This window comes from Aedes albopictus, chromosome 1 (genome assembly GCF_035046485.1).
Source record: "Aedes albopictus strain Foshan chromosome 1, AalbF5, whole genome shotgun sequence".
Classification (NCBI taxonomy): domain Eukaryota; kingdom Metazoa; phylum Arthropoda; class Insecta; order Diptera; family Culicidae; genus Aedes; species Aedes albopictus.
The window spans coordinates 206,213,181-206,234,259 of record NC_085136.1 but is presented as its reverse complement, the minus strand read 5'-3'; the positions used below and the strand labels follow the sequence as shown (position 1 = coordinate 206,234,259).

The window sequence follows — 21,079 nt, the reverse complement described above, 5'->3', positions numbered from 1 at the left end:
CTGGATCTTCTCCAACACGGCTGTGTTTGTGATTTTGGTAATTGTTGGGATCAAGGCTATTGGCCTTTTTCCCTGTACGGTGCTCTGATCACGTCCCGGCTTGGGAATCGCTACGATTTTGATTTCCTTCAGGTGGTATGTTAAAGTACCTGATACGAACATACGGTTTATATGTTCTATTATGACGTCTCTAACCTCTGGTTTTATTTGCTTGAGCATTCCGTACGTGATCATATCTCCGGAAGGTGCCGACTTCGAATTTTTTGATGCCAGAATCTTGCTCCACTTGTCTGCATCCATCAAATTGTAGCGGCAGACAGGTCCGTAGGATATTGGTACCTCGATATCTACATCGTTTTGTCCAACGTGCACGTCCAAAAACTCCTCTCCTAGGCGTTCATCATCCTGTATCGGATTGTTGACTCTTCTTTTGTTTCTTTTTCCTGATATCCTTGCAATTTTGCTCCACAGGATCTTCGAGCTTGTTTGCGGGTCCACGCTTTCAGCAAGCTCTTCAATCTGCTTCTTGATACCCTCGTTCTTCAGTCTGGTGAATGTTGCAGAACACTTCTTAACCTCTATAGCATTTTCAATAGTACTGCAATTACGAAACCGTTTCACAGCTTCCATTTTTTCCTTCCATGCCACTTCCACTCTATCGCTCCACCAAGCTTTGGGCGTGTGCCTGCTTACTTTCTTGTTGCTGTCTACACACTGCTTCACCTTGTTTTTGAAGTCATCCAAGCTTTGAATATCATCTGCATTCCAGCTTGCAACCTCTTTGGCTATCCTCTGATGGTTTACGAAGATTGGTCTAGGGTCTTTATCAGACGTGATCAAACTGGCTTCGATCAACAGATGTTCGCTTCTCCCAACGGATTTCGGAATAGTTTTCCAATCAGTTTGCGAATACAGCCCTGCCGAACATATGGTCAAGTCGATTGCTGTTGCTTGTTTCGTGGTGTCTATAGGGATGAACGTTTTCGATCCGTCGTTCATCACAATGAGATTTGATGCATTGATGGCGTCCATCAGAATTGTCCCCTTCCTGTCGCAATAGTTGTTGCCCCACGAATAGTGGTGGCAATTAAAGTCACCAGCTATGATGATCCTGTTGAATCTTTCCAGTTGAGCGATGATCGAATTCAGTTCCGCCTCAAAAACGTTAGATGGAACCGATGGTGCAACATACACTCCGACGATGACGACATCTAGTCTCAGCACTTTGACGGCTACTATTTGAATCTGGTCCGACTGCACCGTGACGCTTATCTGCTGGTAGTTGTATTTCATTTGGACGTACACGCCAACTCCTCCATAACCATCTGGTCGTGCTGTTAGTATCTGATGATAACCGCTGATCCTATACGCTCGGCTTGCCTCCTCTCCTGGACGAGTCCAAGTCTCCGAGAACACTCCGACGTCGTAGTTTACATCATTCAATACTCGCAATAATTCATCTTTGTTTTTTTGCAGACTCTGAACATTAGCTTGTACTAATCGCATTTATTTTTATTTATGACTATCTACATTTTGCTATTCTTAACTAAATGTTTAATTTTTGTTTAAACTTACATTGCTATTCCAGTTCCAAACTAAAAGGGTTAACCTTACCTTCTCCGATCATGTTCGTAACAAACCTTGAGAAATCCTCCTGGTTTGATGCACCCGCCACGCTCGTTGATGGGGTGGGCTGTAGGTCATTCATTCCGTCATTCCTCTCTTGTTGCTGCTTCGCTGCTTGCCGTAGCTGGTTCTTCCACTTTTCCGCCTCCGTGACCTTGTACTTGTTGAACAAGGCAACTCCATTCGTTTCGCATTCTCCATCGGTTTTCTTCTTTTTCTCCTGCATTACCACTACTTGATCCGCAATGTTGACCGACGTTTCTGTCACTCCCGTGCGTTTCCTTGGTCTGGGTGGTGGCGCGAACCGCGCCTTGTACTTTCCTGCTGTCATTGATGCGAAGGATTCGGCTGGGGTGGGCTCCTGTGCTCTGTCAACCAATGCTTCGTAATAATTTCGGGTTTGTATGGGAAACTGCTCCACAGCTTCAATCGCCGTTAGGCTTGTTCGTGCCATAATCGCATGTACATTGTTTTGTCTGGTTCTTTCCGGGCAGTTGAAATCCGTTGTTTTGTGCGCCGTTCGACAGTACAAACACCGCTGTGGTTGCCTGCACTCGTTGTATTCCTCTTGTCTGTCGTGTGTCCTTGAGCAGTTCTCGCATCTGCGTTTGCTTTTGCAATTCGCTGTCAGATGATTGTACCGAAGACAATTCTGACACAAGACGGTTTTCCTGTAGAACGCTCTAACGCCAACCGAACAGCAGAAAATTCTGACATGCTCGGGTAGTTTGGCTGCTCTGAACGTTACGCTCAATCGCATCGTTGGTTCCTTTTTTCCGTTAACGTGTCGGTTCATACGGTAGACTGCCATTACTGGGTACTCACATTCCAGCTCGTCCATGATTTCCTCAGCAGAAATATCCAATGGAACACCGGCAATAACACCAGTGACAGAGACCAAATGTCGTGGTATGTATGCTCGGTAGTTTTTGTCCTTGAGATGTTCATCCGTTGTCAGCCTGTTTGCGATTTGGTAATTGTTGAAGTATACCATCAACTTATTACGTCCAACCTGCTTCATTTCGGTTACGTGGGTTTTGTACAATGGCATCTTTCGCAGTGTACATGCCAGCGACAACTTGTTGATTTTCACTCTTCCATCCTGTGTGTCGATTAACTCAACCATGACACGAAACGGACCCTGATCTCCGTGCTCGTATTGGTAGTTGACCTTCTTCTGACCGTTGTTTGCTCCCGTGTGCGTGTTCATTGTCGCGTCTGTTCGGACGCCATTTGCATTTTCGCCTTCAGTATCCATAGCTGTGTAGTGTGCCGTTGCAATTTCGTTTTCTTTTTGTTCCGCAGTCGCCATTTTTATTTTCTTCCTAGCACTACTCTGCTCGACACTTTGCACGCCATTTTGTTTTCTTCTGACGACCTCCTTTCCACAACTTTCCACAAAATTAGCGTCCTGTCGCACTTTTATGTAACTTTTCACTAGTCTAATATTACACTTCTATTTCAATTAAACTTAGCTCAAAGAAATTTAACGAATTTCGATATTAAAACGCTTTGTAATATTGATCACACTCCGAAATTATTTGGAAGCTCTCTCCACTAAAAACGCGTGTGGTAACTCCGACGCCTCGTGTTAGAAAAGGTTCCGATGCTTCATTGTCGTAAACACTTTCGAGTCGTGTTTACATGATTTTGTTACTTAGGTCGTTTTGACAGCGAACTTACGTCAGCTGCGAGTTACGTGCGTTACATAAGTCATTGTACTGACAAAGCGACACAAATGAAAAGTGCTCACTTTGTTACTTAGGTCAGTTTGATATTTTTGTAATTTAAAAAGTTTTTAACTATTTTTGACTTGTGATCTTGCTACACAGCATAAAGCAGTTGACTAGGTATAAAAATATGTGAAAACCTCATTTTTGTTTATTTTGTTACTTAGGACGTATTGAAAATTTGCTCTTGAATTATAGATATCTAGGACAACAAGAAATTTATCGTGGTGATTACCAAATGCCTTATTGGACCAACATAAATTTTGATGAACGCAACATGGGAATTCAAAACAATAACATTTTCTATGATGAGCGAAAAAACTAAATAACCGGAGGTTCGTTAATTGCGTCCGATCACTCCGTCAATCAGAAAATAGTTTAGAAAGGCGCTTATATGCTGCAAGTAATAAGAAAATGATGCCCATGAACATAAATAAGAGTTATAACATACCACAAAAACAAATGGTTCAATTTGATAAATGCATTCCAGCACAAGAAAAAGTATTTATACATTGGACGGGCAATAATCAATTTATGTTAAATATACCCACTGTAGAAAGACCATACACAAAAATCAATTACATGATAGACACAGGCTCACAACTAAACATATTAAGATGGGATGCAGCCCCTAGAATCGGAGCAACAGACATAGATTATTCTGAATCTGAAAAGTTTTTGATTTCGGGATTCAATGGAAGTCAAACAAGAACGCTTGGATCTACTGAAGTTAGTTTAATAATTGGGAAGTCTAAGTATAAGATAAAATTTTATTTAGTTCACCACTTAAATGTACATGGTATCATAGGAGCAGAATTTTTGAAACAGCATACATTATATATTAGCCAGAACTTTGATTACATAGCCCTACGCAAGCCAGATAGTGTAGAATATAATATTAACAATATTACAACAACAAAGTACGTAATGGTATCAGATAAATCTTGTCAGACTGATCTACAAGATAATAGTAATTGTATACAATATGATAACAATGACAAAAGCTGTCAAGTAAATTTTGATATTGATGAAGTCATACATGATGAAATAGTTACACAGCCAATCGTACCGAAAAAAGATTATTCATGCAATATGTGCCTTTATGAGAAGTATTATGAAGACGAGGAATGCATAAATCAACATTTTGATGAAGAATATTATAATAATGGATGTTACAATAAGAATGTAGAGGCCGGGAATCAATATACGCCGGAGGATTTAGATTCAAACCAAGATCTAAGTTTGATAGATAATTTGAATTATGAACAAATACAAGGTAAAAATCGTATCGAAAAATTGCTAGATACAATTGATTTGAAGCATTTGAAAAGCGCTAATTACGACGCAATGGAAAATATAATGGCAAGATATTGTGATGTATTTTATTTGAAAGGGGATCACCTGACAGTAACAGATGCAGCAGTACATGAAATTGAAACAACGACTAATGTGCCAATAAATAAAAGGCAGTATAGGTTCCCTGAATCAACAAAGAAACAAATTAATGAGGAAATTGAAGAAATGCGTCGGCAAGGGATTATTAGGCCCAGTAAAAGTCCTTGGAATGCACCTGTTTTATGCATACCAAAGAAAGATTTAGACGAAGAAGGAAACAAAAAGCATAGAATTGTGGTAGATTTTAGGGCATTGAATTTGATAACTAAACCATTTGTATATCCGATTCCACAAATAAATGAAATATTGGATAGCCTAGGCGATAGCAAATACTTTTCAACAATTGATCTGAAATCTGGATTTTATCAAGTTCCTATAGACCCAAGAGATGCTGCAAAAACTGCATTTTCTACACCCAAAGGTCATTTTGAATTCACGAGAAAGCCTATGGGGCTTAGAAACAGTCCCTCGACTTTTCAAAGACTGATGAACACAGTTTTATTTGAAATTGAAGATGTTAAAGCAATCGTTTATTTGGATGATATCATTGTTTTTGGAAGAACAATTCAAGAGCATAACGAGAATCTGATTAAAGTTTTGAAAGCTCTTCGTAAACATAATTTAAAAATTGAACCAACAAAATGCCAAATTTTGAAAACCGAATTGAAATTTTTAGGACATACAGTTGATAAAAATGGTATTCGTCCGCTTGATGGTAATATTAAGGCTATACGAGAAATGGCAATACCAAAAACTGTAAAAGGAGTGCGATCATTCCTAGGAACAGTAAACTTTTATGGTAAGTTTATACCAGGAATTGCGGAAAAACGAAAACCTCTGAATGATCTATTGAAGAAAAATGTAAAATTTAACTGGACCCCAGAGTGCCAGAAAGCATTTGAAGAATTGAAAAACTTTTTAACGTCTGACTCTTTGCTAGTGAGACCAAATTACAAGGACACATTTGTTTTAACGACAGATGCCAGTGAATACGCTATTGGAGCAGTTTTATCGAATGAAAAATCAATTGACAGACCCATAGCTTACGCTAGTAGGGGACTTATTGGAGCAGAACGAAAATATTATACAATTGAGAAAGAATTACTGGCCATAGTATGGGCAGTGAATTATTTCCGTCATTATATCTACAATCAGAGGTTTATTGTTTACACAGATCATAGACCATTGATCTCAATATGGCATCTAAAAGAAACTTCATCAGTCCTCACACGTTTGCGTTTGAAATTGCAAGGATTGGAATGCGATATTCGATACAAACAAGGAAAGGATAACGTTGTAGCGGATTTTCTCTCTAGGCTAAATCCAGACAATGAATCAGAAGAGCAGAGTAATCCAGCCGATGAAATTAAAACCGCAAGGTCGAAATTAATTGCTGTGGTCACCCGACAGCAAACGAAAAGAGCAGAACAAGAAAACGTATCCAACCAAAAACACCGCGACCGCGATCAAGCGAACAAACAGCTGATGAAAAACTACACCGTTTCTGGCGACAATAACGGGGGCGCGATCGCTGACCGGGACCATGAAAGCGAGGGAACCAAAACAAAAACGCAAAAGATGACCTATATGAATGATAGCGTAAATAATAATTGCACGGGTTCCGACCTACGAGGCATAAACAAGGTGTCAAATATACCTCCAGCAAGTACGAGTGCGATATCGGACGAGGCTGAAGTTGAGGAATCCATTATGGCCGACGATTTCGATTTATGCAATAACACACATACTAATGACACATTTGCGGCAAGCGCATATGATGAATTTTTAGAGATGTCCAAGAATAATCCAACTGATGTAAATCGATTGAAAATTTCTAGGAATTTGAAAAGTGCAGATGCTGATTGTAACATTGTAATTTTGAATAGCAGATCAGCATTTAATGAAATTTCAAAAATTCTTGATTTACCCCATGGACTGAAAGATTTTTGCCAAGATGGAGTTGTTTCTATTCCAGATAGTAATTTATTCGGAATTATTGTGGAAGGCAAAAGTAATTCAATGATTAATACCAAAACATTCTTTTACAAACTTAGCAACTGCTTCAATCAAAATAAAGCGCCGATAACAGCGTCCAAAAATATTCATTTGATTTCGTTCAGAAAGATTAAACAATTTGAAGTACTTGAGATGATTCAATTTTTAGCTTTGAAAAATCAAATTACGTTAAGCCTTTATAACGCAGATTCGGAACGCACTGAAGTACGTAATGAAGATATCGAAACAATTCTTCGAGAGTTCCATGATGCTCCTTTAGGCGGACATGTTGGAGCAAGGCGAATGCGGAAACGCATTGGTCTTATTTTTAATTGGAAAAACATGAGAAGAGACATCGAGAATTACGTAAAACAATGTGATTCATGCCAGAAAAATAAAATTTGTAAATCCAACAGAATTCCGTTAAAAGTAACTACAACGTCATCCGAGCCATTTGAAAAATTATATATGGACATTGTTGTTCTCCCAGAATCCGAATGGGGCAACAAATACGCGCTGGTCATGCAGGACGACCTTACGAGATTTTTGGTAGTAGCTCCAATGGACAATCAAGAAGCGGGGACTGTATCCAAAACTTTTGTCGAAAAATTCATTTGTAAATTCGGTACTCCGTTGGAACTGGTGACAGACCAAGGAGCAAATTTCATGAGCAAATTTTTTAAACACGCATGCAAAATTTTGAAAATCAAAAAAATCAATACAAGTGCTTATCACCCACAAGCAAATCTAGTAGAACGATCAAACAGAGAATTGAAAACATATTTGCGACAATTTGTCGGAGAAAACCCGCAACAATGGGACCAACATCTTGATTATTTTACCTTTGAATACAATACTACAAATAATAGCTCAACAAGCTACAGTCCGTTCGAACTTTTATATGGAAGAAAGGCAAGGATTCCTACCTCTATATACACTCCAACAGATTCAGATCTAACATATAATTACTATTTTTGCGAAATGAAACAAATTCTTAAAAATTTGCATGAAAACGCCAAAAGAAATTTGATTATTTCGAAAGAGAAACGTAAAATTATTTATGATAGGAAAACCGAAGAATGGCAACCTATGTGGGGCGAGTTGGTTTTAGTACAAGCAATCCCAACAGGAACAGGTCAAAAACTTCAAAGTAAATGGAGAGGCCCATACGCAGTAGTTGACCTACCCAGCGAACAAACCACAATCATTAAAAATGGGAACAAATTTGAAAAAGTCCACAATAATAGGTTAAAAAAGTATAATGATTGATTAGCTATGCGTAGTCGTCAATGTATAAATTGATGTAAATATTGAAAAACCAATTATTTCCTTATTACGAATGATTTTTTGTAAATATTAGTTACTAAATATGTTGTTAAAAAAAATACCATAGGAATAATATGTTAGGATAGAGGCTTGCGTAGGATAGCTAGGAATATTAATTGAATTATTATATTAAATAAACAATTATTACATATAACTGTAGTAAGGTTCACAACAAAACGGTTAACGATTGGAGAGCATACGAATTACCTTAATTGAAATTATATCGTAACAACTCAAAAGGAATTGATAAAAAAATAAAATAAAAAAATAATGATAATAGCAATAAATAAATAAATAAATTTTATGAGAATATGAAGAGACATAAAGAAATGATAATGATGAATGAATCAGGATAATGAAAATAAGTTTTCTGGAAATTTTGTACAGCTGAATTATAACAAAATTGCGTCCATCAATTCGGCATGAGTTTGAATGCAAGAACGATTTGAATGTACCGAAGAGCTGAAAAGGGGTAATTTGGGAGGAGTAAACATAACTAAGCAAAATGATTAATTGAAAAGGGTATATAGAAATTGGGAATGAAGAATTGATATATTGGGAATAATATGATGGGAAATAAAAAGTAATCTTGAAAGGGGAAATATCATTGGGGTATATCGGGTAACAATAGCGGGGAATGTATAAGAAGAAAAATAATAACTTGAGAGATTCTTGAATAAAGAAGCAGCTCTATTTAACGTTAATACATATGGAATACATAATAAATGAGGTTTGAGCAAACAAACAACAGACATAAATTGTTGATTGAGAGTATTAATAATAAAAAGAATCAATGACAACAAACGAACGATTATTCTCTGAAACGATAAAGCAAAACGGATTAAACAAAAAAAAAACAATTTAGAAACAATTTAGACCCTAATGAAACTACGGAGGACGCTCCTATATAATATGGTCATGTCACATAACAATTTTGAAAGTATATACGAGATCGGATGAAAATTGAATGATGAGGACAAGGGAGGGCCCCCCAGGATGCTTGTGAATGTTGAGTGTGAATGGTGAATGAATAACTAATTTGAAAAAAAAAGAAAAATAATAATATGTGAATGAAAAATGAAGTAATATTTATAGATTCGGAATCATTAGGTTGCGTCAAGAAGCAAAAACTAGAAATAAATATAAATATATTTATATTTTATCAAATCATGAATTAAACACAAGATCTAAGTCTCGTTACAGGTATCCATCCAAAAACCTTATTCGGTAAGGGGGAGAAGTCGTAGCAATGAGGCGATCAAGCCGAGCCTGCGAAAGGAAACGGAGCAAACAGGAATTGAAAAAAAAACACACTGGAGAGAATTCTGTAGTGAGATTTTTTGGAATTGGTAATACAGATGTTTATAGTGACCCTACAGAAGCTTTCCATTGCTACAACTCACATTTTAATATTTTACGGGTTTTTGAGTAAAAAAAAAATATAACAGTTTATGACTATTAAGGAAAGTAACGGTAACAGAGCATGATTAATGTAATGGTGCAGTTTTTTATAAATACTATTGTAAAGGTTATATTTTGCACATACAAGAAACACAAATAATAATAACATGAAGACTAAAAGTTCAGTTTGCCATGGTAGATCAATATTTTATAAATCGATGGTTTCGATAGAATTTAAATACAACTTCCTCGAGAGATGACGCGGGAGGACAAGACGAGAAGGCAACACCAGGCGAGAGCAATCAGAGGAGCAGTTCAACGGTACCTCTATGAAAACGTACCACAGCCAATTGGTACGATGACGAGGAATAACAGATCGGATGAAAAGTTGAAGGTCAAAGGTGCTGGTATGGCGGAGGAGAGAATTCAGCGAACATAATTTTTCACCGGAGACGATTCAAGGTCAACTCGGGTGGCACATCGAGACAAATATTATTGTACATCTGCGAATCTGCTAATATGAACCAACACAATGCAGAGCAACGGGAAAAACTACAACAACAACGACAACAACAACAAAACAACAACAACAAAAACAACAACAACAATTCATACAGACATATGATGAGAGAAGGACGTCTTCAAAGTTTCCCAAATTAACCGACATAATGTAATGTTCACCAACCGCATTACATTCACCATTGAAAAAGCACTTACTCTGTGCTTCATACAACGACAATTAACAGTAACCATAATCAGGAATGCAACATTTCGACATCATCGAAAGCTTTAGAATTTAAGTCAACTAATTACAAACTCTTTAAAGAGTGTGCAACAGTTCCACAATTTGCACCAGGTCAAAGACAACAATATTCGCATCACTATTGAGATTGATCCAATACCAACAAAATTCAGAAGGCGGGCGATAAGTAATCAACCACAACACCGTAAACGACAATGATAAACAATCCAGTTCGGAAGGCAACTTATGACACTTTTTCGAGAAACAACAGAAAGCAACAGTAAAACTAGTTCTTCTGTATGCAAACGACAGCGCGGGAATTACCAGCAGGGAAATACGATTCAACCGAGGTAATATCCGGATACCAAAGCTTCATGGTCACGTTCCCACAGGAGACGACATCAACTGAATCAACTACATCATCTTCAAGACAAACCAGTACAACAGAGAAGCAACGATACCACTCATCTGAGACCTGATACTAACCAATTGATCTGGGCATTGAACAAGAAGAGGTACATATCAAAGGCAGACGAACAACACCTACGACGAATCAAGAGGAGCAGCAGCGAGTACCAATGAAGTCAATCTCTTGAGGAAGAATGTAAGAGGGTTAATACAAAATTTAATGTTTATTTGGGAGATTTAGATCAGCTAACTGTATTGGAAAACATTTTGAGACACTTTTCAGGAAAAATGGAGAATAGTATAGCAGTTTCAGTTTATATATTAACAATCATCGTTAGCATCATCATTTAAATGCTGAGTTTTTTTTTTCGGGGGATACATTTTACCCACATACTTACATTTGAACGTGATTTTATACACGTTCAAACTCCGCTAAGTGGGAGGGCATGCAAAGACCTAAATATTCCCACGCCTTCCGATATTCAAAGTCAATTCAACTGAAACAAAAATGCATTTTCACCCCACATTCCCAACAGCTGCCCGGGGGATTTTAGATTCAATTTTCATCGTAGGGTCTACCTACCTCACGCGCGGCATATTGGAAGCAACGAAAATCGCACCATTCGTTACTGACCTAGTTTTTATAACCCATCATCGTCCGGTGGTGGCCGGGTGCGATCGTGTTGCACCGCGTTAGGTCCGGTCGGTGTGATGCAATTTCAATTACGCTTGGGACAACGATGGGTAATAAACCCGAAAGAATGATATAGAACCGCGACATCATATTGATCGCGCTGGAACAAAGATTGTTTATTTTTGTTTCGAAATCAAGGCGCCGAATTGGCCGGGTAAGGTTCTGAACTCAGGTGAACCTTAGCTGGAATGTTCTGAAATTGAGATACCGTATTGGCGGCATACGGCGCCGGACTTGTTTTGCACTCGATTTGTTTTGACTTCGAGTAAACTGAAAGAAAAGAATGTGGGGGTATAATTTCAACCAACATCCGCGGCCGGGGGCCGGCTAGGGTTCACTGTGCCCAAGTAAGGTACACTTCAATAACAAAGCGGGTGCTTTGTTTTGGAGAATTTGGTGCCAAATTCCAAAGACGATGAGGATGATGATGGTGACGATGATGATGATGGGGAGAATGATAATGACGTCGATGGTTGGTTCAATTCTTTCACACACCCAAGCCTTGTATACGCTCAAGTGAGGCGGGGCTAGAAGATGTAGGCCTTGGTGTAAAGATTCTCAGTAGGTTTTGTGCGAACACGCCCAAGTCAGGCGTGGTTAGGAGATTTAAGTTTTTCGTTGGTATTAATATTCTTGGTAGGGCTTGGGATACGCCCAAGATAGAAGAGTCGTGATGTTTTCAAGAAGAGAAGGATTTTAATCACGATGAGGACAAGTAGGATAGGTAGAGGTCTAGGTTTTGGACTTATTAGTATTTTCATTTGGTAGGGTTTTGGATACGCCCAAGTTGGTTCGGGCATTGTTAGGAATTATCATGACATCTTCGGCAAGACGAGAATGATCGTAGGATTTTTAGACACGCCCAAGCTGGTTCGGGTATTGCTAGGAAATTTAGGCTATAAATACGGAGGCTTTGGCTTCAGTCGGGGAGTCAGTGAAGACAGTTCGTAGAGAACAGTCAGTTGTCGAGAGTTCGGTGACAACGTTAACGCAGGCAGCACATCGGATAAGTCTTGAGCTCCCATGTGGGACACCTCTAGATACTGTCCAAATAAAAGCTGTAGGTAGGACGTAGTAGTCGGGTCAAGAAGAAGCTGGAAGTGTCTCTAGTAGTTCGGTGAAGAAATACAGATAATGTTAAGATGATATAAGAAAAAGTGAACCGTTGTAATATAAGATAAGTGATGGTTTGTGATACTTCAATATAGTTTATTAAAACTGTGTCGGACTGTAATGAAATGAAAGATATCACATTCCGTGTAGTGTTTAATGCAGCCCCTGGACGGTACAGGGCGCTTCATTGGGACAATTTTTATAATCAATAATTCAATTGTTTAAACATTTTTGTTTTCAGCTGTTTGAATCTGTACAAGGTTTGTTGTACATGTTGACCAAATCCTCTTCCAAAAAGTGCATCGTAAAGCCAGCTTATAGTCCAGCCAGCTTTCCGTCGACCAACTAGAAGAGATAACCAATTTGCCAAAATCAGTAACAAGGAGTCGCTGTTCACACGGTATCTGATCTCGATCAATAAAATTCTGTGGGAAAACAAGCACTGCGATCATGACATTACCCATCTGGTGGCCCCGAAGCAGATGGAAGAGGACACACGTTTTTACAACTTTATCCAATGAGGACTTGACCAACCGACAGATTCATGAACTGAAGGGCTTGATCGTCAACGCTCTAGGGGGTTTTGTTCGTCAATCGGAAAGCCGGATCGACTGACGGCAACTGGCCCGAAACACTGTTGCGTCAAATGTGGAAGTTGCACCATGAACGCCTCCCTCGCCGACGGATGAATTTGCGAAATGTGCACCGGATTACGCGTTGAAATATGTTGGCAGCGTGGAAATGTTCAACGGTGTTCGGTACGGTGATGTGTGACAAGCGACCGCTGAATAAGTTCGGGAATCCAAACAATTGGTTCGTCATGCCAATGAATGTGACAAGCAGAAAATCGTCTATACGTTGCACATCATCGATGCAACGCTCCTGGGTGGTCTGGACTGGAAGTGTGTGACCTTTTTTTAACTCGACGAACGGTACATTCTCTGCAGTCCAAGTCATGAATCGATCGCTTGTCCATCATAATGCTTCCGCTGTTCGGCCGGACCCGGTCCACTGCAAGACTTTACTTCCGATGAGCTTAACAGCTAAACAGCGACACCAAAATGCTCGAAAACGACTTGGAGCGTTTGACGGGGTGGAAGATAAGCGGCTCTACATTCCCTCAGCGTCGCTCTTCGTGCGGAGTGTGTAGACCGATTCAAAGGAAGCTGAGAAGCAGATGGATTTTGGGAAGGCATTCGGTAGCAGAACCCTGTGGTCCTGAAGCAAAACCATGGCTGCACCCAGTCGGCGCAGCAATTCAAGGGGTCCAACGAACCGTGGATAATCTACAGGAATGATTTCGATGAGTGTATTGAGAAATACGCCGTTGAAGATTGAAGCTTGCTGTAAGGTCGTTTCGGAAACAAACTACGCAGTTCTTGAATTTCAGTATGTAGGGTATCAATATATTATTTATAAATGTTGTTAGGTACTTGACTTGAAATGAAGGCTTCTGTACCCAATATAAGGGGTCATCATGGACCCTCATGGAATAAAGTCTCTTGTACTTTACTAGGTTTAATCATCGCATGACTTTTTCATTGTTAACTTTAATTGGCTTCTTTCGTTGATATAAATACTACTCGAAGTAAGAAGGAGTAAGTAACGTAACGTAATAAATACGGCAGATAGATACGCAAGTGTGATTGTGTTGCTCAACTTATTCTGCGCGGCGTGTGGGGTGAGACGAGTCGAATGAGGTGACAAAAGTTTTGATTTGATTTACATTAGTCGTCTCACGTCACGTGAGACGAAACCGTCCGTCTCACCTCACACGCCACAAAGAATAAGCCTGAATGGCCCTCTGTTAATAAATTTCAATTTCTTTCATCGCTCGCTCGCGTATCTATCCACCGTATTCTTTCATGACTTTCCTTACTCCCTCTTACTTCGAGTAGTATTCAATTAATGATCTTTTGAACCCTCCCCTAAGCAAGTGAACAAGCGTAGAATTTATTGTTGCAGCAATATGAAATATTTATTGAAATGAAATTGAGCATTATTTCAACCGATTGCTCATACTACGAATGGAGTGATATGACAAAGCTCGATTTGTGTCGAGGTGCAAAATCTCTCTTCGTTTAAATGGAAAAGATTTATCACTTCGATATGTGAGTTGAGTTGCGTCACGTCACGCTATTCCTCTCGTATGAGCACATGTGCCAAAAGATATTACTTCACTATTGATCCTGGTCACTTATGGTGGTTCGCAGGGCCGGAAGTAAAATATAGTTTCCACTGCTTTATAAAGGGTTAAAAGCGAATCATTATGGACCTTACGAGCCTCCAGAAGTAAACTGTTTTAAAAGCTCAATTCCTGCATCAGCATGCAATTTGGGCGAACCTAATTAGAACAAAGTTTTTTCGAATGAAGTATAATGTGCTGCATCACCATGCATTTTAGGAGGACGTGGTGAACCTAATTAGAACAAAGTTTCTTCGAGTGAGGAAAGTTAACGTCCTGCAATAGCCATGCATTTTAGGAAGACTTGGTGAACCAAATTAGAACAAAGCTTCTTTGAGTGAAGCATGATGACTTGCATCACCATGCATTTTTAGAGGACTTGGTGAACCTAGCCTGAACAAAGCTTCTTTGAGTGGAGCCTGATGACTTGCATCACCATGCATTTTAGGAGGACTTGGTGAACCTAGCCTGAACAAAGCTTCTTTGAGTGAAGCATGGTGGCTTGCATCACCATGCATTTTAGGAGGACTTGGTGAACCAAATTAGAACAAAGCTTCTTTGAGTGGAGCATGAAGACTTGCATCACCATGTATTTTTGGAGGACTTGGTGAACCAAATTAGAACAAAGCTTCTTTGAGTGGAGCATGATGACTTGCATCACCATGCATTTTAGGAGGACTTGGTGAACCTAGCCTGAACAAAGCTTCTTTGAGTGGAGCATGAAGACTTGCATCACCATGCATTTTAGGAGGACTTGGTGAACCAAATTAGAACAAAGCTTCTTTGAGTGGAGCATGATGACTTGCATCACCATGCATTTTAGGAGGACTTGGTGAACCAAATTAGAACAAAGCTTCTTTGAGTGGAGCATGATGACTTGCATCACCATGCATTTTAGGAGGACTTGGTGAACCTAGCCTGAACAAAGCTTCTTTGAGTGGAGCCTGATGACTTGCATCACCATGCATTTTAGGAGGACTTGGTGAACCTAGCCTGAACAAAGCTTCTTTAAGTGGAGCATGATGACTTGCATCACCATGCATTTTAGGAGGACTTGGTGAACCAAATTAGAACAAAGCTTCTTTGAGTGGAGCATGATGACTTGCATCACCATGCATTTTAGGAGGATTTGGTGAACCTAGCCTGAACAAAGCTTCTTTAAGTGGAGCATGATGACTTGCATCACCATGCATTTTAGGAGGACTTGGTGAACCAAATTAGAACAAAGCTTCTTTGAGTGGAGCATGATGACTTGCATCACCATGCATTTTAGGAGGACTTGGTGAACCAAATTAGAACAAAGCTTCTTTGCGGGTGGAGCATGATGACTTGCATCACCATGCATTTTAGGAGGACTTGGTGAACCAAATTAGAACAAAGCTGCTTTGAGTGAAGCATGATGACTTGCATCACCATGCATTTTTAGAGGACTTGGTGAACCAAATTAGAACAAAGCTGCTTTGAGTGGAGCCTGATGACTTGCATCATCATGCATTTTAGGAGGACTTGGTGAACCTAGCCTGAACAAAGCTTCTTTAAGTGGAGCATGATGACTTGCATCACCATGCATTTTAGGAGGACTTGGTGAACCAAATTAGAACAAAGCTTCTTTGAGTGAAGCATGATGACTTGCATCACCATGCATTTTTGGAGGACTTGGTGAACCAAATTAGAACAAAGCTTCTTTGAGTGGAGCATGATGACTTGCATCACCATGCATTTTAGGAGGACTTGGTGAACCAAATTAGAACAAAGCTTCTTTGAGTGGAGCATGATGACTTGCATCACCATGCATTTTAGGAGGACTTGGTGAACCTAGCCTGAACAAAGCTTCTTTGAGTGAAGCATGATGTCTTGCATCACCATGCATTTTAGGAGGACGTGGTGAACCTAGCTAGAACACAGCTTCTTTGAGTGGAGCATGATGTCTTGCATCACCATGCAATTTGGGAGGAAGTGGTGAACCTTCTGAGTCAAATAAAAATTAGTGGAAGACTGTTTCAAGGACCACTGGAGGAACTCCATAAGTTTCAAGCATTCTGCGTCGCATTCTGAGAGAAAATGGTGACACTTATTAGCAACAAATTCAGATCACTATTGTAGAACCCTTAGATGTATAGGTTGTCTTGTTCAGAATCCTGGAGACTTTTCGGATGGATTATAGAGACCACAGAAACGCCCCACCCACCTAAGTATTTTTATTAAGATATGTGTATTTACTATCACAAGGCATTGACATCGAATCGGCAAGGATCCTCCATATAGGGCTGCTGGCAAACGATGGTCGACGGAAGTACCTAGAACGGGTTTAAAAATTAATTAACGGATAAACATGACGTCTTCTATAATTGAAAACTGTGTGATAAACTCGAGGATAAACTAGTCTTTTTTCCTTTGAACCATGGGCGGATCTTCTCAACGGACACCCGGACAGAAGTGTGGGGTTAAGGACCGTCTTCTACAAAAAATAAAAAAGTAGTGTATGTGAGGTGCATACACTACAGAAGCCAGGACTACTCTTTCGACCCACTAAACAACATTCCCATGGTCACCAAACCCTTCGTCTCTCCGGAACCACCAAGAAGGCGATGCTTCAGAGAAAACGTTAAACTAGGCCTTGGATAGAAAAGAACGTAATCCTTCTGAAGCAATTTATCAGACGTGCACGGATGAGGTGGCATCCAAGAAGATACTGCTGTAAATTGACCCGGAAGGATACGGTAGAAAACGTGAAGATTTGATTTTGTAGCAGGGTCTTGTCAGGTCTTGTTTTTGTAGTAAGGTGACCTAACTGACTAAGTTCTCGACAATTTGTCAGTTACTTGCCGTAGTTTCCAAACTTAGGTTGCTTTAGTGCTTTGCGATTTGTCTTGTCAAACGAATTATTGTAGTCTCTACTTTATTCAAGTGTTATGTCAAAATGTTATTTTCATTATGTTGGGAATTGCTGATCAATATGCTTATGCGCCATTTTTTGTTGACCGACTCACTTACTTCAACTGATAATGCACTAACTTCAAAACTGATGAACTATTACATCAAACACGTTTTGCTCCCAGATCCTGGTAATGCACCACAATATCATCAAATTGTCCTATCAATCCTAGCTGTACAAAACATGTCATACTCTCTCGCTCTTAATATTGTCAGATTTCTTGAAACGTAAACACCGCGCGGTCGTTGAAATGTTTCAAAAGGGGGCTTTGCACAAAAGTTCACGCGGTCTATCGTTTTCGAAAGGAACAGCCGCACCGTAGGAAACGCCGCAATGTTATTTCCCATAAGGATGAAGTAAACAGGGAGTGAAAACCGCGGCCGTACTTTTCGGAAGCGATAGGCCGCGTGCACTTTTGTGCAAATCCCTCAATATAAATACGTCAATGTGCCGTCTTGCATGCCGAGGAACCGACCACAGCGCGCAGATCCTCAATTCGCCCACAAAACGACGATTCGACCGCTTGGGAGTGTTGTCGTCGTCGTGATGATGCTTCCCGAAAGCAATGTCAAATTCGTTCGGGGTTTCAAAACATTGGAAAGAAATTCATTATTTTTACAGTCAGATTGAAATTTACGAGTAAATGAGTGTGATCCGAAGGTATAACTGTTTATTCTGAGCATAACAGTATTTTTTACGGCAGTGAAAAGTAATTAGAAGTACGATATATCTGGGTCTGAAAATCGTTCAGGCGAAGTGGATAGCAAATCTAACCTAGAATATCCTACAATTCTAACCTCAACTCCTCACTTGCACAAGCCGGATCTCATTTTTCACGGAAATGGTGGAACAAAATGCAAAACTAATGTACGTGCGACCGAGGGAATTGAAAGTTCTACCATTCCCACTTAAAAAAATTGTCGGATGTGGGTTGTAAGTAGGAAAAATAAAATAATTCTCCCAACAGATTATGTTGATAGGTATGTAAAAAAAGGTAAACATCATCAGTTCGGTAGTTGCGCTACCGAAACAAAGATGGGTAACAGTATGTTTTGTTTTGCCCTTGAAAGCCAATCTGTGAATGACTTTGTGCTGCTGCTGCCTGCTGGCCGTTGCGCGGGCTGACTGACGTCTCCCATATCGCCGCACTATGGGAAGATTCAAAAATTACGTCCATCGTTTTTCGGGATTTCCAGACCCCCCCTCCCCCCTTTGTCACGCAATTTCCCTATACCCTATACACGTACTGTCACACTTTTCTAGACCCCCCCCCCTCCCCCAAATGTTGGACGTAATTTTTGAACGTTCCCTATGTAGAGCGAGACGTAGCCGTGGGGGTGTGTGTACACTCTGAAACATTTTTAATCATGGAGAGTTTAAATGTTAAACCATTTTAGCATTCACGAGGTATACACTACGCATAGTTTAGGAAGTATACAAACTACATATATAAAATTAAACTGTGCCAGAATAATGAAAAAATAGTTTGCCCCTGCTTAGCTTAGTCATCACAATCAGGAAAAAATCGCAGCGTGCTTCATCAGACAATTTTGATTAAGTTATTGATTGCTCTCATCGTAATAACGAAAAAATCTACTTTCATTGGATAGCACATCGACCAATGTTCCAAGGAATAAAAAGTAAGTACTGTTCATCATTAGACATGCATGAACAAAAGTTTCAGTAAATGTATTATCTATTTTATTTTGCAGGGAAAATGGCCAACAACACTTAGCAGAACCGGAACCTAGACGGACAGATACCAGCCCAAAACGACACGCTTAGGAAGGGCAATAGTGCAATTTTTCTGACGTGATGAAGATTAAGAATTGTCCCGCTCCGGCGGCGGTGGATTCCGTAACGGCCGTGGAACTGGCAGCGGGATCCGGTCATGGCCATGACGATGTCGACAGCGGGAAAGCAAAGATCATCATCGAATGGGGCGGAATCAAGAGCCGAGGAATTTGTGATCGTTACCAGGTGTCGGAGCAAATAAACAAGCAGCCAGCGTCACGAAAACGGCCAGAACCAAGGCCAGAACCATGTTTCGGTGATGAGAGACAGTAGACGTAAGATTACGGAGAAAGATCGCCGCGAGCGAGACCGCGAGTGTGCATTATTTGTTCAAATAGAGCCGAGAATAAAGTAAACCGAATTGAATTATTTTTTTTTTATTTTTTTGTAGTAGAAATAAACAAAAAAAATCATTTTAAACAAATTGTCGGTAAATCCTGGTTATACTAGGTTTGATATTTGTAACTTATACTGAATTTCGTTTTTATCTAAGTTATACTAGGGCAGTATAGGCTGCATATAAACGGAGCCTGGGGTCAACCAGGCGAAATTGATTTAGTGTGGGATGTATACTATTTAGTATAGATTTTTTTCTGAGTGTAGAGTGGGATTAAAGTACGCAGCCCAACAGTGCTGGCAAACTATATGTGTCAGCCACACATCTCCCTTCCTCTCAAAAAAAAAAGGTTGTACTCGGGAATATACCTACTTGAAATAAACTCATCTTTTGGTTTACGTTCCCACTGGAATTTGGTTGTCATTTCAAAAACTTACTAGATATTGTATAAAAACAACAATTAATAGTAAAAGTAATGATGATAAGTATAAAATACTTACGAAAACAAGAGCAATAATACAAAAAAAAACTCCAGCAATCGAATCTTATGAAAAGTTAAAAAGGGAGCACAACAACAACAAACTTTTGCCGCGGCGGTGGTGACGGAGTCGGCGGAGCCAAACAGGCGAAACGGGCGAAACTGTCAAAATTTTGTCAGGAGGGGTAAACCGATGCGTAAAAAACAACTGAAAAATGGTAATAACTAGCCCCCTCGTTAAACTTCTGCCCAACAAAGAAGAAGAAAACATGGTACCGAAAATTTTTAGTGGTTTGTACCGCACTCTTACGTCTGTATAAATTCGTCTGTGGTAGCACCACCCGAGGCACCACCGCAAAAACGAAAACGACATCAGTCTGCACAAATTTAGTGACGTTATGTATTGTCGCGCTTGTCTTAGATGCTCAGCAAGTTGCATTCGAAACGCGCAGGCTCAGATCGCGCCAGACCGCGCACGTATGATTTGTACACGGTGTGCACCTTGGCTAAAACTGTTTTGCAGCCGCCGGGTGGAGCTGTCAGCCGCCGTGTACAAACCAAACGGGCGCAATCTTTTGCCGGCTGTCTCAGATCAGCAGGATCTGAGTAATTAAGAATAGTAATATTTACCGCAAGCCACCGTTCAGTGTGCGTGCTTTTCGTGCCTTTGTCTTGAAATTTATAAATTCAATTTTTGAGTACTTTTTTCCTCTTCTTCTTCTTCTTCTTCTTCTTCTTAATTATGTTTGCTCTTGGATTACCAAAGAGCGAAAAATGCAGGGGAGTAAGCTGGCTGTCAACTGGGAACAAATTGCGCCTACCCTCTATTCAATTTTAGTACCATTAGAAGGACGTAACGGTCAACCAAAAAAATATCTATTTTCGTTTGCAAAATTGATTTTACCACCGTTCTATCATGC

The 21,079-nt window shown here is 39.9% G+C and overlaps 1 long non-coding RNA gene and 1 pseudogene across 1 annotated transcript; both read left to right on the top strand.

Moving 5' to 3' along the window:
• The first annotated feature begins 12,791 nt into the window (after positions 1-12,791).
• Positions 12,792-13,644, top strand: LOC109400033 (uncharacterized; annotated as a pseudogene).
• Positions 13,645-18,913: 5,269 nt separating this feature from the next.
• On the top strand, positions 18,914-19,710 carry LOC134286471 (uncharacterized). The gene is made up of 2 exons (XR_009996898.1): positions 18,914-19,190; positions 19,263-19,710. It is a non-coding gene; the product is annotated as an uncharacterized LOC134286471 (long non-coding RNA).
• The last annotated feature ends 1,369 nt before the right edge of the window (positions 19,711-21,079 follow it).